The following is an 18,268-nucleotide window of genomic DNA, read 5'->3' as shown; positions in this document are numbered from 1 at the left end:
GCGGCTAGGGTTTCCCAACCTTGTTGAAGCAGAGATGAGACGAAACATTTTTCTTTGGGTCTGCTGGTCTTTGATGGGGACTGTTTGAGTGTTTCAAACGGCCAGGCTTTGTGTTCACTCCCCAAGTATAGGGTTGTGATGTAGTAATAAACTCGTTGAGACCGAGGTCGAATCCCAAGGGACGGATACCTGTACGTAATCTGAAACTAGGTAGAAATAGAACTAGCCTAAGATGAAATCTAAATCAAATATAAATTGATGAATAATGGTGAGAGATTAATGTAAAAACTCAGAGATAAGAAACTAGGGATTCAGAGGATCCACTTGTAGAGATCTGGGAGATCTTATGCCTGTTTCAAGAACTCAACTGGACTTAGAGTCCCATCTTCATGAAAATCAAGACTGAACTTCCTTTGATATAGTTTTTAAAAGATGAAAGGTGTATGAATTAGAATGGATTCCATCACTAAACCATGCCCATGAGACAAAGTAAACAACAGAATTAACTAATTACTAACCAATCAACAATGTATGAAGGTTAGGAAGGGTACCGACATCCAACCATGCCCATGAGACGATGGCGAACAACAGGGCTTCCTGACGTCATAATCAAAATAAGGAAAAAGAAATACTCAAAGCCATCGCAGACCCATTGTAATTTCAGTCACAACAGACCATTAAAAACTAAAAATATTTCCATAATGAAATTAAATCAAAATCCCTTCAATCTAAATAAAAGGCACACGCATAATTTCTCCCATCACGCTACAAGCTTCACCTCTTAGCCCTAGCTAAGAGGTTTAGCCACTCATAATCATGATTAAACTAAATCTCAAAAGAAAAGAAAGAAAAACAAAAAGAAAAAAAAATAAAAACCAAACTCTGTCTCTCTGCTCCACGTCTAACCCAAGCCAAGATAGGATTTGTGCTTCACGTCCCGCCGAGAGATGATAGCTCTTCCTCTTGCTGATCTCTCTCTTTATAGCATGTATGGGATGGTGATTCCGTCCGTGGAAGGTGGAAGGGCCGACCCTGTTTGCTGGATTGCAAAAGCAAAGGCGGTGGAGAAGGCTTGCGCAGCACCCTACTTTCGCAGCCAAATCGAATCCTCTAAACTCCCCTGTTCATGTGATTCTTTCCGAAATAATACTATCCCTTGGGATGTTTTTGAGTGGCCTACACGATGGACGGTCTGGATTACCCATCCGATCATCACCATACTCATGCAATCATCCGCAAAACTCGGATAGCGTCTGGGCGCGAACAGAGAATGCGTAATGGTTACGCTGTGATGGTGGTGGAGTCTATGTTCGGTGATTTCAAAGAAATCCACTCCGTCTATTCGTTGCAGCTCGAAAAACCAGGTGGGAATCACTGTTTTTGGATCAATTTCGGTGTGGTCCATGGATGTTTTCATTCAGCTGTCCGTCCTATGTTTGGGCGGTTAAAAATCAATATTCGCTGTACATTGAAATTTCGTCACCTAGGACTTGGTGAGCGGACCTTTATGGATCCGATGAATGGTTTGGATTTTTCATATGGACAATGGGTGGGGCCCACAACATCAACCGACGATTATAGCGCAACTTCGCTGTAACGGCAGTTGCCGTTTTTGTGTAAGAAGTCGGTCAACACCGACTTTGACCAGGTTTCTCCATCCGGTGCACGTTGAGTGCACATACACTCTCTATACATGCGATGCTCATGGGCCATCATCATGATGGTCGTGAGAAATCCGTTCCGTTCACATCTTTTCTCATATCATATAATGGATAAAGCCTGAGTTTGAAGCATATTTGAATATCAGGTGGGCCTCAGATCAGTAATTCATAGGATGATCTGACCGTTGGACCACTTCCATAGGTATCCAATTACTGAAATTTGACGTGTACGGCTTATTTAAGGTCTTCAGGCCATATATGAAGTTTCGAGCTGAACGGATGGTGGGAACCCTGTGATCTTGTATTCTGTACCAATTTCAGGCCACTAGAGCTTCAGTTTCTCGAAATTCTCGGGTCTCTGGCATGTAAATTTGTTGATCTTGGTCCCCTGGAGTCCGTCCCTTGCCTTGGTGACTCATGGGTGTTAAATCCCTATTTTTAACATCCTATTTCAATCCAAACTCGTAAATACACTCTACATTACAAACACGATTAAATTGGGCCGTTAAACAGTACTATGTTTGTAAATCCAGGCAATAACTGGGGTCTGATATGCAATATTTGACCCTCTACATAACCCTCAACCAGCATTTTGCTAGTCCCGAGCAAGGTATGCGAAAAATAAGTTGAGAATTACGAGACAATTCCTGTGAAACCGAGTGATATTTTGAAAAATGATTTAGATACGAAAAATTTAAGATTCATGAATGTTGGGCATAATTCTCTCCTAGACTCAAGCACACGGTAAACTTCATAATTAAGTTCAAAATATTAGTCCATCAATTAGAACAATTCTAAACATTGAATTCCATGGATGTATAGTCTAATCTTGACTTATCAACATTAAAATTCACTTCTCTATTTAAGGATATCATTGGTAACCAATAAGAGAATTCATGATAACCAAAACTTGCCTCACACATCATCTTTTCATTCTTTTAATTTTTGATTTTTTCATTAAAAGTAACACCAAGAAGGGGAATCAAATCCTCACCTATAGGGAGCAAACTGATGGTAAAGACTGTACACCCAACTCTTTTTCAAATATCATCCATGGGGAATCGAATCCTCACTTATAGGGAGCAAACCTATGGTAAACACTGTTCGCCCAATCCATTCAATTTTCTCAAGTTGGTTCCTTTCATGTTTAGTGATTACCAAGTTAATCCTTCAATATCGAACTGAACCCTTAATGTGCAAGCGAGATGTGTTTTGTGAAATCATGACTCAATCAATATTTAAAACCTCCAACCATGGATTAATAATTCGAACTTAATTGTGAAATCTAACAAATAGCTGAATCCAAGAGTCATAAATTTCCAACATCACTTATCTTGTAATTCTAAATCCAAGATGGCCGTCAAAATCACTTCGAATTCATACGAAATTCTAGAAAAATTTAAAAATTTTCACAATTTCTGCTCAAGACCAAGAAAACACTGATTAGGTAGCCTAATCTCCAACCCCCAACTAAAAATCTACATTCTCCTCAATGTAAAAGATATGTTTGCAATGTACATGAGATAATGAAAGTAAATGAGAAGTGATGGGAAGATTGTACCTGGACGAGGGATTCAAGAAGCTTTTACAGAAAGATCTCAGTATAAAAGCAAGTTAGCACAAGAGAGAAACCAACAAAAGAAAACTATCATAAAACAATGTAGAAAGCAAATTAACCTAGAACAACATAAAGCAAACTACCTTAGTCCTATGAAAACAGGAAACTTACCTATACCTCCATCAGACTAGGAGATTAATCCTGTTAAACAGGATCAGTCAGAGGTATGGACATGTCCTCTGAATCAAATTTCTTGACAAATGGTTTTAAGCGATGTCCATTTACTTTAAACTCCTTGCCATTGTCCAGATCTCTTATCTCAACGGTCCCATGAGGATATGCAGTGACCACAATGTAAGGGCTAGTCCAACGAGATCGAAGCTTACCTGGAAAGAGATGTAATCGAGAATTATACAAAAGGACTTTCTGACCAGGTGTGAATGATTTTCATAGAATACGTTGATCATGAAACGCTTTCATTTTGTCCTTATAAATTCTCGAGTTCTCGTATGCGTCGTTCCGGATTTCTTCGAATTCATTCAACTGAAGTTTACATAGCGAGCTAGCGTTGTCCAGATTAAAATTCAATTTTTTGATTGCCCAGTAGGCTCTATGTTCCAACTCCACAAGTAGCAAGCCTTCCCGAGACAAGTCTAAAGGGAGACATTCCAATAGGGATTTTAAACGCAGTACAGTAAGCCCATAAGGCATCGGTCAATCGGATTGACCAATCCTTACGGTCAGGGTTAACCGTTTTCTCCAAAATGTGTTTGATCTCCCTATTAGAAATCTCAACTTGCCCACTTGTCTGTGGGTGATATGGGGTGTTCACCTTATAAGAGATACCGTATTTCTTCATTAAACTCTCGAATGACCTATTACAAAAGTGTGAACCCCCATCACTAATGATGCTTGAGGCGTTCCGAATCGGGAAAGGATGTTCTCTTTTAGGAATTTAATGACCATGCGATGGTCATTATTCCGACACGGAATTGTTTCAACCCATTTAGTGACATAGTCTGCAGTGAGCAAAATATATAGATTTCCAAAAGATTGGAGGAATGGTCTCATGAAATCAATGCCCCATCAATCAAATGCCTCGATGATAAGAATGGGATTCAAGGGCATTATATTTCGATGGGACAACGCTCCCAATTTTTGACAACGCTCACAAGCTTTGCAAAACTCATGAGTGTCCCTGAACATAGTGGGTCAGTAAAAGTCACACTGCAAAATCTTGGCTGTGGTCTTTTTGGCAGAAAAGTGACCACCACAGGCCTGTGAGTGACAAAAGGAGATGACACTCTGATGCTCATCGTCTGGCACACATCTTCTTAGGATTTGGTCTGGGCAATATTTAAATAGACATGGATTGTCCCAGAAAAAGTTACGTACCTTAGTAAAGAATTTCTTCTTATCTTGTGCAGTCCAATGTGTCGGTATGGAACCTGTGGCAAGATAATTAGCAATATCAGCAAACCAAGGTGAATGGGAGACTTTGAACAGTTGTTCATCAGGGAACATATCATTGATATGGGTCGCATCAAGGGAATCAGAGGTATTAAGGCGAGAAAGGTGATCGGCCACTACGTTCTCTACTCCCTTTTTATCTTTAATTTCCAAATTAAATTCTTGGAGTAGAAGGATTCATCTTATCAGGCGGGGCTTAGAATCATTCTTAGAAAGAAGATACTTGAGTGCCGCATGATCTGTGTAGATAATGATATTGGATCCAATCAGATAGGACCTAAATTTGTCCAAGGTGAACACTTTGGCTAAGAGTTCCTTTTCCGTAGTCGAGTAGTTCACTTGGGTAGGATTTCGAGTCCTACTCGCATAATGAATGACGTAAGGCTTCTTATCTTTTCTCTGCCCTAGAACTGCTCTAAGAGCATTATCAGAAGCGTCGCACATAAGCTCAAAAGGAAGGCTCCAGTCAGGTGGTTGTATGATGGGTGCACTAGTCAATATACCCTTAAACTTAGTGAAAGCTTCCTGACATGGCTCAGTCCACTCGTATGGTGTATCCTTTTGAAGTAGATTACATAAAGGACGGGAGATGAGACTAAAGTCCTTTATGAATCTTCTGTAAAACCCAGCGTGTCCTAAGAAGGATCGCACGTCCCGTATGTTCTTGGGTGGAGGTAGGTTAGAGATAAGATCAATTTTTACCTTATCCACCTCGATTCCTTTGGACGAGATAATATGTCCAAGGACAATTCCCTTATGAACCATGAAATGACACTTCTCCCAATTAAGTACAAAGTTCTTTTCTTCACATCTTTTCAGCACACATTTAAGACTCTCTAAGCACTCGCTGAAAGATAAACTGAAAATAGAGAAATCGTCCATGAAGATCTCTAGATATTTCCCCACCATGTCAGAAAAGATACTCATCATACATCACTAAAAGGTGGCAGGGGCATTACATAATCTGAATGGTATCCTTCTGTAGGCAAAGGTGCCGTGGGGACATGTAAATGTGGTCTTTTTTTGGTCCTCAGGGGCGATTTCAATCTGATTGTAGCCCGAATACCCATCAAGGAAACAGTAATAGGAATGACCAGCTAGTCTTTCCAAGATTTGATCAATGAAGGGCAAAGGAAAGTGGTCCTTCCTCGTAACGGTATTCAGCTTCCTAAAGTCAATGCACATTCTCCAACCAGTAGTAACTCTAGTTGGCATGAGTTCATTATTGGTATTGGCTACGATGGTGATCCTGGACTTCTTAGGAACTACCTAAGTTGGACTCACCCATTGACTATCGGATATGGGGTATATGATACCCACATCCAATAGTTTAAGAACCTCGGCCTTAACTACTTCCCTTATGTTTGGATTTAGTCTACGTTGTGATTGCCAAGCGGTCTTCGTATTATCCTCAAGATATATGCGGTATTGAGTACAAATTGAGGGGTCGATTCTCTTGAGGTCCGCTATCGTCCATCCAAGGGCTCCCTTATGCTCAATGAGAGTAGATATGAGCATACTCTCCTGTTCTTTCTCCAAGTGGGCAGAGATCACCACCGGGTATGTCTCATCTTGACCTAAATAGACATATTTCAAATCAGAGGGCAAAGGTTTTAGGTCAAGCTTCGGTGACTTGAGGTTAGACGGTAGAGGCACTACATCAGTTTGGGGCAACTCTTCAAATTGTGGCCTCCACCGGTTAACTTCAAGTACCGGTGCAGTATCAAGCAAGGCACATGTCTCCCTAATCATGTCATCATTAAAATCATGGGAGTGGGCCAAGCACGTCTCTAGAGGGTCAGAGGATAAGGTCAGAGGTGTCGTATCTTCCACTAAAGAGTCAATCATGTTAATGTCGTGAAAATCGTCATCATCCTCTAAGTTTCTGCCGTTATTGAAAAAGATGTTTGACTCCAATGTCATATTTCTAAAAGACATAGTCATGACACCATTCCTGCAATTGATAATTGCGTTTGAAGTGGCAAGGAATGGGCGACCAAGAATGACGAGAATCTAAGTGCTCATGTTATTGATGGGTTCGATGTCCAGGATGATAAAATTTATAGGGTAGTAAAATCTATCAACTTGGACCAACACATCCTCAATTATCCCTCCTGGTACACGAACAGAGCAATCAGCAAGTTGTAGTGTGGTTAGGGTGGGTTTTAATTCACCCAAACCTAACTATTTGTATACTGAGTAGGGAATCAGATTGACGCTCGCTCCTAAGTCAAGAAGTGCGTGATCAATTCGATGGTCCTTGATTACACATGATATGGTTGGGCTACCGGGATCTTTGAATTTCTGTGGCACGTCTTGCTTTAGGATGGCACTCACTTTCTCAGTTAAGATCTTCTTTTGAATACTCTGCCGTCGTTTGGTTATGCATAAGTCTTTCAGAAATTTGGCATATGAAGGTATCTGTTTAACGGCATCAAGTAGAGGAATGTTGACTTTCACTTGTTTTAATACCTCTAGGATATCCTGAGAGTTAGAGAGAGGTTTTGGTGCGACCAACCATTGGAAAAATGGAGCAACTGGCTTTTTTATAAGTTCCAATTCTAATTTTTGTGGGGCATCACTAGATCCATCATTGTTGTCCTCTTCTGGTTCTTAAGGCTTTTCGAGCCTAACCGGAAGGGTTTTATCAATGATCTTCCCACTCCTAAGAGTGGTGATGGATTTAGCGTGCTCCATTTGATTTGAAGAGCTGGGATTACTTATCTTGTACTGTGGTTTAGGATTGGAGAGCAATTATGCAGGAAGTATCCCCTTTTCTATAACTGTCATACGTGAATCCATCTTTTGCATAAAATCTCGCATTGCCTGGGTCAGCTCTTGCATGGAATTTTGAACCGGTTCTTCTTGAGGTTTCCCCTGATTTGGATTTTGATTGAAGAAACTTTGAGGGGTAGCAATTTGTCCATTTCTCCAACTAAAGTTTGGATGATTTTTCCAACCAGGATTGTACGTATTAGAGGTCGGTCCATTGAAAGGTCTTTGATAAGTATTTACGGCATTGGATTGTTCATTCAACACTTCTCGAAAGGCGGGTATCGTAGGACAATTTTCAGTTGTATGAATGTTGCAATCACAGATGCCGTAAACACTTTCATTAACCTTATCCTTCTTTCCTTCCATGGCCTCAACTTTTCTTATGAGCGTAGTTACTTTATACTTGAGATCATCCTCTTCTTTTAAAAGATACAATCCACCTTTCTCCTTAGATTGAGTCGGCCTAGACGTGGTGTTCGATTTTGGGTAATAGTCCCATGATTGTGTTTTTTCAGTAAGACTATCGAGGTAATCCTATACCTCGTCAACATTTTTATTAATGAATTCTCCATTACACATTGTCTCGACCATTTGGCGCATGGAAGGTGTCAGTCTATCATAGAAGAAATTTGTAATGCGCCACATTTCAAAGCCATGTTGTGGGCATGAACTGACCAAATCCTTGAACCTTTCCCAACATTGGTAAAATGTTTCATCCTCCTTTTGGGTGAAGTTAATGATTGCTTTTCTAAGGATAATCGTTTTATGATGTGGAAAAAATTTCTTTATAAATTCCCTTTGCATATCATTCCATTTGTCAATGGATCTAGGACGCAGTGAATGTAACCACGTCTTAGCCTTCTCCTTCAAGGAAAAAGGAAAGAGTTTCAGCCTGACTGTGTCCTCAGACACATTTTGAAAATATAAAGTGGCTATGATCTCATCAAACTCTTTCAAATGTAGATATGGTTCTTCAGATTCAAGCCCATAGAACTTAGGAAGGAGTTGGATAACCCCTGGCTTGATGTCCATATATCCTGTATTTTAAGGAAAAATTATGCATGAGGGCTTACTCAGCCCTACTAGTTGTAAATAATCTCATAAAGTACGAGGTGGGGTGCTTAATGCACCTCATTCTCGTCCTGAATGTCCTTCACCCTGAGTTGAGGTAGAATAGGTTGATTCTCAGCCATCACTTCAAATAACTCAGGGAATTTCGAGTGATGTTTAGTCCTACGATGGATAGTTAACCCCTCAACCAATCCTCCTTCAGTCAAGAGACGTCGAGTGTTGTCACGGGCCCACTTGGGCATGAAACACTCATAGCCCTCAATCAAATTTGAAACCTAATCCTAAGAAAGGAAAAGAAAATCTAGAAAGAAAGAGAGGGTTGGAAAGGAGTTATCAAATTGGAATCCCTAAGTTAAAAACCAAATTAGAAATTTCTATCTTAAAAGCCTACAAAAAAGGAAAGTTAGTTTCTAAACAAAAAAATCTACAAGTAGAAAATTTCTAAAAATAAATTAGGAACCCAAAGTTAGATTCTAAAAGAGTTAGAATTAGAAAGTTACTAAAAATAAAAATAGAAAGTTAGTTTCTAAGAAAAGGAAAAAATTTCTAAAACTACAAAATAGAAAGTTACTTAAAAGAAGAATCTAAATCTAAAATTAGAAAAGTACAGAAAGTAAGAGGAGAAGTTAGAAAGATGATACTAAATGAGAAGTTCCTATCTTAAGATCCTATAAAAGAAAACAAAAGAGATTAGTTTCTAAAAAGGAAAGTTCCCTAAACCTAGAAGCTAAGTTAGTTTCTAAAAAGAAGGCCTAGAATTAAAAAGTTTCTAAAATTAGAAAGAATTTCTAAAAAGGAAATAACTAACCTAGTTTCTAAAAACAAAAGAGGAAGGTTTCTAAAAATAAACTATTTCCTAAAAATAGAAAAATACTAGAATTAGAAAATTTCTAAAACTCAAACCCTAATTCTAAAATTAGAAAAAGTAGAAGAATTAGAAAGGGATTACCAATTTAGAAGTTTATGTCAGGATCCTACAAAACAGGAAAACAGGTTAGTTTCTAGAAATCAGAAAAATCTAAACTTAATTTTAAACTAATCCTAAAACTAGTTAATTTCAGAAAAATGTAACCGTCAATTCCCGGCAACGGCGCCAAAAACTTGTTCACTCCCCAAGTATAGGGTTGTGATGTAGTAATAAACTCGGTGAGACCGAGGTCGAATCCCAAGGGACGGATACCTGTACGTAATCTGAAACTAGGTAGAAATAGAACTAGCCTAAGATGAAATCTAAATCAAATATAAATTGATGAATAATGGTGAGAGATTAATGTAAAAACTCAGAGATAAGAAACTAGGGATTCAGAGGATCCACTTGTAGAGATCAGGGAGATCTTATGCCGGTTTTAAGAACTCAACTGGACTTAGAGTCCCATCTTCATGACAATCAAGACTGAACTTCCTTTGATATAGTTTTTAAGAGATGAAAGGTGTATGAATTAGAATGGATTCCATCACCAAATCATGCCCATGAGACAAAGTAAATAACGAAATTAACTAATTACTAACCAATCAACAATGTATGAAGGTTAGGAAGGGTACCGACATCCAAGCATGCTCAGGAGACGATGGCGAACAACATGGCTTCCTGACGTTATAATCAAAATAAGGAAAAAGAAATACTCAAAGCCATCGTAGACCCATTGTAATTTCAGTCACAACAGACCATTAAAAACTAAAAATATTTCCATAATGAAATTAAATCAAAATCCATTCAATCTAAATAAAAGGCACACGCATAATTTCTCCTATCATGCTACATGCTTCACCTCTTAGCCCTAGCTAAGAGGTTTAGCCACTCATAATCATGATTAAACTAAATCTCAAAAGAAAAGAAAGAAAAATAAAAAGAAAAAAAAAAACAAAAACCAAACTCTGTCTCTCTGCTCCACGTCTAACCCAAGCCAAGATAGGATTTGTGCTTCACGTCCCGCCGAGAGATGATAGCTCTTCCTCTTGCTGATCTCTCTCTTTATAGCATGTATGGGATGGTGATTCCATCCGTGGAAGGTGGAAGGGCCGACCCTGTTTGCTGGATTACGAAAGCAAAGGCGGTGGAGAAGGCTTGCGCAGCACCCTCCTTTCGCAGCCAAATCGGATCCTCTAAACTCCCCTGTTCATGTAATTCTTTTTGAAATAATACTGTCCCTTGGGACGTTTTTGAGTGGCCTACACGATGAACGGTCTGGATTACCCATCCGATCATCACCATACTCATGCAATCGTCTGCAAAACTCGGACAGCGTCCGTGCGCGAACAGAGAATGCGTAATGGTTACGGTGTGATGGTGGTGGGGTCTATGTTTAGTGATTTCAAAGAAATTCACTCCGTCTATTCGTTGCAGCTCGAAAAACCAGGTGGGAATCACTGTTTTTTGATCAATTTCGGTGTGGTCCATGGATGTTTTTATTCAGCCGTCCGTCCTACGTTTGGGCGGTTAAAAATCAATATCCGCTGTACATTGAAATTTCGTCACCTAGGACTTGGTGAGCAGGCCTTTATGGATCCGATGAATGGTTTGAATTTTTCATATGGACAATGGGTGGGGCCCATAACATCAACCAACGATTACAGTGCATTGTAGCTTATGGTAGAGCGTGAAATAGTCGATTATGACATCTTCTACCATGAAAGTAGAGTATGTAATTTGTCATGAAACCACGAGTCAAGCGATTTGGCGTCAGAGTTTTTTCTTTGGTTTGTGGGTTGTGCAGATGATCTTGAAACCATTAAAGATCTATTGTGATAGTTCAGCTACAGTTAATTTCTCCAACAACAACAAGCATTCATCAATGTCAAAGCATATTGACATTAGGTATCTTGTTGTGAAGGAGAGAGTTTGGAATTGTCAAATGTCTGTAGAACTCATCGGCACGAGGCATATGATAGCAAATCCTCTTGCTAAAAATCTTCCTATTATGTTCTTTAAGGAAAATATGATGTACATGAGAGTTGTAGATCCCAAGGATGTATTTGAGCAGTGGGAGTTTTTAGTTTTGATCCGATTATGTACAAATATTTCAGAGATCTCTTTTATTTGCATTGATGATTCTGTTATTCAGTTTATATCTTGCATCTTCTTCAGTGTGCACTTTCAGTTTTGAGTAAGCAAAATTTTGGTTTGTATCTTGGTGACACGTACAGATGGACCACTTAAAGATAGGCACGTGTGATCACATTAAACGTGCAATCTTCATACCACACCCCATATCCTTGATTCATGTCGTTAAGGCTATTAGTATTCGTGACCGTGATTCGTCACATTTCGAAATGTATAAATATTGTGTTGACTGCCATGATTCAATATCTGTAGTCGTGATGGACCAGATCTGACAAGCATTGCTCATAATTATCCAATGGTATTGTTTTGAAATTCAGTAGGACACCCATTAAGAACTTTTAAAAGCAAATTCATTTTTCAAAATTATTTTCACAGTTAAAATAAAATATTTTGTTTTCTTTCAGAGATCAGCGTAGCCCAAGTGAAAAAATGTAAGACTCTTATTAGGTGGGCCACACATGATCTTCGGTTTAGATCTTACTATTGGATTATTTAGATTGAGCGATTCAGTGGCCCCACTACAACTGTCATCATTGTAAATAGGTTTGGGGCGGGACGCTTGAATCATGGTCCCTATACTCAGTTATTAAGCCAGATATGGAAACCTATGGTGTGGAGACCCTAGAGGGGAAAAGTGTGATGGGTAAGCTTCTAGCCCTTTTTCCTATAAATAGATGTTTTGGTCCCCTCACCAACACAATAAAGAAAATCCTTGTCCCATTGAAGGTTTTCCTAAGGGTGTGAAGTGCGGAAGATTAAGATTCTAGTCGGCCATGAGGAATTGAGAATGTCTTCCTAATCTGGTACACCTAACATCATTGTGTTGAATCTCTATTATTGGTGCATAGATGATCCGTCAATTCCGCAATACAGATCTAACAGTCCCCTCTACCCTTGGTGTGTGTATTTGGGTCATTCATCATGTCGGTTATAATGTGGTGTTGGGGGCCACGGAAGCACACATAGATGAATTAAACAAAGTACTCCAATTACAATAACCAAGTCCATTCACAAACACTCTGAATTTAACGTGGAAAAACCCTTTTGGAAAAAAACCACATCATAAAGCAATAATAATGCACTATGAAAGCATAAATTACAAGAGACAGAATACTCAATTCAAATAAGCCTCAAATCTCCCCTTATAAGCCCTTGAATTCTTAGGAATGAATTAGAAAGCTCTAAGATTCCCCTTAGATCCTATTACACTCATATATATAGCCTATATGAGAATCACAATTGAAATAGGAAACAAATCCCGTAAATACGCAACTCTGTGTAACTATGCGCGATAGTTCGATGGCACCTTCGATGGGACTTCGATGGCATTGACAGACTATCGATGTCATTGAACCCCTTTGATGTCATCGAACATAACACCAAAGCATTCCAGTGACTAAACATGAAAAATCCATATTTTTATGATAGCATCAAGTATTACTTCGATGTCATCAAAAAATAGCCTTCGATGACATCGAATCTCTTTTAATAGCATCGAGCAGGACACATAAAGTGTCCATCAACTAACATGAGAAATTCTGAACTTTTACGATGGCATCGAATTGTCATCGACAGACATGTTGATTTACAGATTTAAGACATCAATCAACAATCTCCACTATATCTTCAATTGTCATTTTTCATAGTTTCTTTTTCATCTTCTCTAATTCTACCTTACATCATAGCTCCACCATTACTTCTCGTGCATCCTTCGTCTTCCTTTTATACTTTCGCCAAGCTTAGAGAAGTTATACATGATGTGAACTTCTCTATGAGAACCACCTTAGTGAGCATGTCCGCCAGATTCACGCTTTTGTGAATCTTCTCCAGAGTCACACCTCCTTCCTCAACCACCTGTCAAATAAAATGGTGACGAACATTAATGTATTTAGTACGTGAGTGATAAATAGAATTTTTAGCTAAATTGATAGCGCTTTTACTGTCACAATTAACTAAAACGACCTCTCATTGAAGCCCTAATTGATTTATTATCCCCCTCAACTAAACACCTTCTTTGAATGCCTCCGTCACTGCCATGTATTCAGCTTTGGTTATGGAAAGAGCCACTACAAACTAAAGCTTTGATATCAATTGATCGTTCCACCTGCTAGCAAAAATGAGTAACCTGAAATTGACCTTCTATTGTCCCTGATAATTGAGTCTTCAATAAATCGATTTCAGACATGTTATGATTGGGGATCAGCATGTCATCAACATATAACACTAGGATGATGAATTTTCCATCGCTTAGTGTTTTGTAGTAGAAACAGTGATCATACTCACTCCTAGTAAACTTCTGACTCACCATGAAAGAATCAAGCTTTTTATACCACTAAGCGACTGTTTCAATCCGTACAATGACCTCTTTAACTTACAAACCTTGTTCTCTGCCCCTTTTATTTTGAAGCCTTCTGGTTACTTCGTTTAGATCTACTCTTCCAATTCCCCATACAAGAAGCTAGTATTCACATCCATCTGTTCCAACGCGAGATCGTATTGGACAATCACCGCCAACATGAATGTAATAGATACTTTCTTCACAACTTGCATAAATATCTCAGTGAAGTTGACACATTCTCTCTAAACGTAACCCTTTGCAACCAACCTTGCCTTGTACTTATCTTGTTTCTTCTTGAAGATCCACTTACACCCAACCGCTCTTCGGCCAATGGGGAGTTCCACCAGCTATTACGTCTCGTTCTTGTATAAAGAGTCCATTTCATCATTCATTGCTAGTTTTTACTTTTACACATCAAACTCACCAAGAGCCTCCTGAATAGTAGACGGATCCCCCTCATCTGTCATGAGGGCATATGCGATATTTGAGTCATCCCTGTATCTCACTGGTAACTTGCGATTCCTCGATGGATTCCTTCTCACAGGTGGCTACTCCACCTCATCTTGTACGCCTATCTGCGAATCTATATCAGCCTGAGTGTCATCTATGTCTACTTGAACATCCACAACCAACTTTTCTGATTCCTCGCGCTCATCTTTACGGAACAAGGATTATTCATCGAACTTGACATCACGACAGATGGTAATTTTTCATGTGACTTGGTCATACAGCCTATACCCCTTCACATCAATACTATAGCCAACAAAAATGCACTTCTTGGTCCTTTGGTCTAGCTTGTCTCTCTCAATTGACGGTACATGAGAGTAAGCTTCACAACTAAATACATGCAATCCTGAGTAGTCTACATGCTGACCACTCCATACTTCCTCTGAAATTTTACAATCAATGACCGTAGAAAGGGACCGATTCACCAAGTAACAAGCCATGTTAACGGGTTCAGTCCACAATTCCTTACCCAACCAAACATTACTAATCATGCATCAGGCTCTCTCTCCAAGAGAGTCCAATTAATCCACTCAGCCACACTATTTTATTTAGTATGTGGTACACTCTGTTGTGTCTCACGATCCCTTCATTCTTACAATATTGATTAAATTCACCTAAAGTAAAATCTCCACCATTATTTGTCCTTAGTACATTTACCTTTTACCTTGATTGTTTTTCAACCATCGTCTTTCATTGTTTGAAGTTGATGAAAAGATCGAATTTATTTTCATAAAATAAACCTACACTTTCCTAGAGTAGTTGTCAATGAATATGACGAACCATGACAATCCTTCGACGAAAATCACGGGCGCTGGCCCCCATACATCAAAATACATATAATCAAGAACATCCTTAAATATATGTTCACCATATTTAAAAGACAATATAAAGTATTTACCATATATACAATGCTCGCATATATTAAAACTTAAACTTTTAAAAACTGGAATTAAACAACGGTCAAAAAGTACCTTCATGCCCCTACTCGCTCATGTGGTCCAAACTTTCATTCCATATACGTGTAGACATGGAATCTGCTATAGATACTTCAGCTTCACTCGATGAAGTGCTCTCGATCAACCTATAAAGATTTCCATTCCACTTTGCCTTCATGACTATGAGTGTCTCCTTTGAAACTTTAAGGACACGATCAAACCTGGTAAATTTACACCTAAGTGCCTCGAGTGCTTCAAGAGATATCAAGCTCTTCCTCATATCAGGAACATGTCTCACCTCGGTTAAGGTATACTCTATGCCATCAAACATCTTGATGTGTACCGATCCATGCCCTACAATATTACAAGTATTGTCATTGCCCATAAATACCTGGCCACCATCACACTCTCTGTAAATGGTGAACCGACACCGATAAGGAGTCATGTGATATGATGCCCTAGTATCTAGAATCCACTCGTCCTTACGATCATTGTATAAGTGTCCGACCATGGACACTGACAACACATCACTTCCACTTATTCCTTCATTAGATTTTGCAATGTTAGCCTCCCTGGAAGAAGTCTTTGGGTTATCTTTCTTGCCTTAGGATTTATACAATCCCTCTTCATATGCCCAGATATCTCACAGTTCCAGCACTTTAACTTTCCTTTACCTTTGTCCCTGGATTTAGATCTCAATCGAGAAGAACCATTGTCCCGATCAAAATTTTGCACCCCCCCCCCCCTAACTAGTGCATCAGTAGATGCACCCATGTCACCATCATTTTTCTTTCTCATTGTCTTTCCATGAAGGGCTAAGATAGTGGTATCGATGCTTATGGATGATCTACCAGTGCACAATGAGTCCTTGAATGATTCATATGAAGTCGGGAGAGAATTCAACAGGATGCATGCTTGATCCTCATCTTTCACCATTTCCTCTACATCCAACAATTTACAAATTATCTTGTTAAAGTTAATAATGTGGGCCTCAATACCACCTCCCTTTGCCATCTTCAAATTAAATAACTAAAGCTTCAAGTATAGGCAATTTTCAAGAGATTTTTTCACATAGACATCCTCTAACTTCGCTCATACTCTTGCTGCAGTTTTCTCTCTCATGACATTATAGAGGACCTCATTCATTGGGCATAATTGGATAGAGGTTCTCGTTTTCTTATCCATCTTGTTCCATTCATCATCTATCATATATTATGGCCGCTTCTCAAGATGGTATCATCCAAACCTTGCTGAATTAGGAGACCAATCATCTTAACCTTCCACGGTTCAAAATTATTGTTCCTGGAATATTTCTCATCATCGAACTTAGGATTAAAAGCCATTAATACTTGCTTTTGGATTCATTCTGCACCCCAATGTTTGCTCTGATACCACTTGTTGGGGCACTACAGAAGCACATAAACATGAATTAAGCAAAGTACTCAAATTGCAACAACCAAGTCCAATAAAAAACACTCTAAATTTAACGTGGAAAAAATTTTTCAGAAAAAAAATCACGGCATAAAGCGACGATAATGTACTATGAAAGGAGAAATTACAAGAGATTGAGAGAATACTTAATTTGAACAAGCATCAAATCTCCCCTTACAAGCCTTTGAAATCCTAGGAACGAATTAGAAAGCTCTAAGATACCTCATAGATCCAATTACACCCATATATATATAGCCTCTATGAGAATCGCAATCGAAATAGGAAACAAATCTCGCAAATAAGCAACTCTGTGTAACTCTATGCGATAGTTCGATGGCACCTTAGATGGGACTTCGATGGCATCGACAGACTGTCGATGTCATTGATCCCCTTTGATGTCGTTGAACATAACACCAAAATGTTCCAGTGACTATACATGAAAAATTTAAATTTTTACGATGACGTACATTTAGTAATACTTCAATGTCATCGAACCTCTTTCGATGGCATCGAGCATGACACCCAAAGTATCCATCAACCAACATGGGAAATTCTGAATTTTTTCCATGACATTGATCAAGACTTCGATGGCATACATGTTGATTTACAGATTTAAGACATCAATCAACATGTGATATATAATGCATGGACTAAGCTAAGGTTGGTCCACTAAGCAAAGGAGGTCAAATTTCTATGAGAGAAGCAAAAGTTCGACCATGTAGATGCAACATACATGTGTTGATTACTTGACGAGTGTACTACAATGATTTTTGGAGCATCATCCCATTCTCATGATGGGCCTCACATGATGCACGGGTTGGATAACATATGCAGAACACAATTGGCCTCACGTAGAAAGCAATGGACAACCGTTCAAAGACCTCCAAATTCCGACAGGTCCCAATATGTTACCTTCCTATTGATAGAGTTTCCCTGCGGGCTATCAATTAGTCCACAGTTCTGAAAATCAGTATATATATATATATATATATATATATATATATATATATATATATATATATATATATATATATATATATATATATAAAAAAAAAAAAAAACCACTCAAGCTCTTACGATGTGGCATTTATAATTCCTACAATTGCTGAATATAGCACCCTTAGAGTGTGGCCAACCCCATGGTCCGTTTGGATCGAGCATATATAGGCATGGACCATGGCATGCATGCGCTTGCTGGGCTGGAGGTCCTTGAAGCAAGAGTATACTTTCAGGATGGAGAGGTTTTCAAATTTCACCCTATTATCTCTTATTAATATAATTAAGTATCCATAAATGCATGTACGTCTATTTTCCTATCTACTAATCGGATGGTTGGATCAGTTTATCACAATGATTTTTAGGATGTATGTGCAATTAAAGGTGGGCCCAATGTGATGGACAACCAAATTGCTAGAATTAGTCCAACCATTTATTTGAATTGTCTACTATAATGAGTCCACA

General features: G+C 38.8%; 1 non-coding gene across 1 annotated transcript; it reads left to right on the top strand.

Moving 5' to 3' along the window:
* Positions 1 to 8,113: 8,113 nt before the first annotated feature.
* On the top strand, positions 8,114 to 8,220 carry LOC131223784 (small nucleolar RNA R71). Its single transcript, XR_009160692.1, has one exon. It is a non-coding gene; the product is annotated as a small nucleolar RNA R71 (small nucleolar RNA).
* The last annotated feature ends 10,048 nt before the right edge of the window (positions 8,221 to 18,268 follow it).

The sequence above is a fragment of the Magnolia sinica genome, chromosome 1 (genome assembly GCF_029962835.1).
Source record: "Magnolia sinica isolate HGM2019 chromosome 1, MsV1, whole genome shotgun sequence".
Lineage (NCBI taxonomy): Eukaryota > Viridiplantae > Streptophyta > Magnoliopsida > Magnoliales > Magnoliaceae > Magnolia > Magnolia sinica.
The sequence above is the reverse complement of the archived record's forward strand: the minus strand, read 5'-3'. Positions and strand labels throughout refer to the sequence as shown.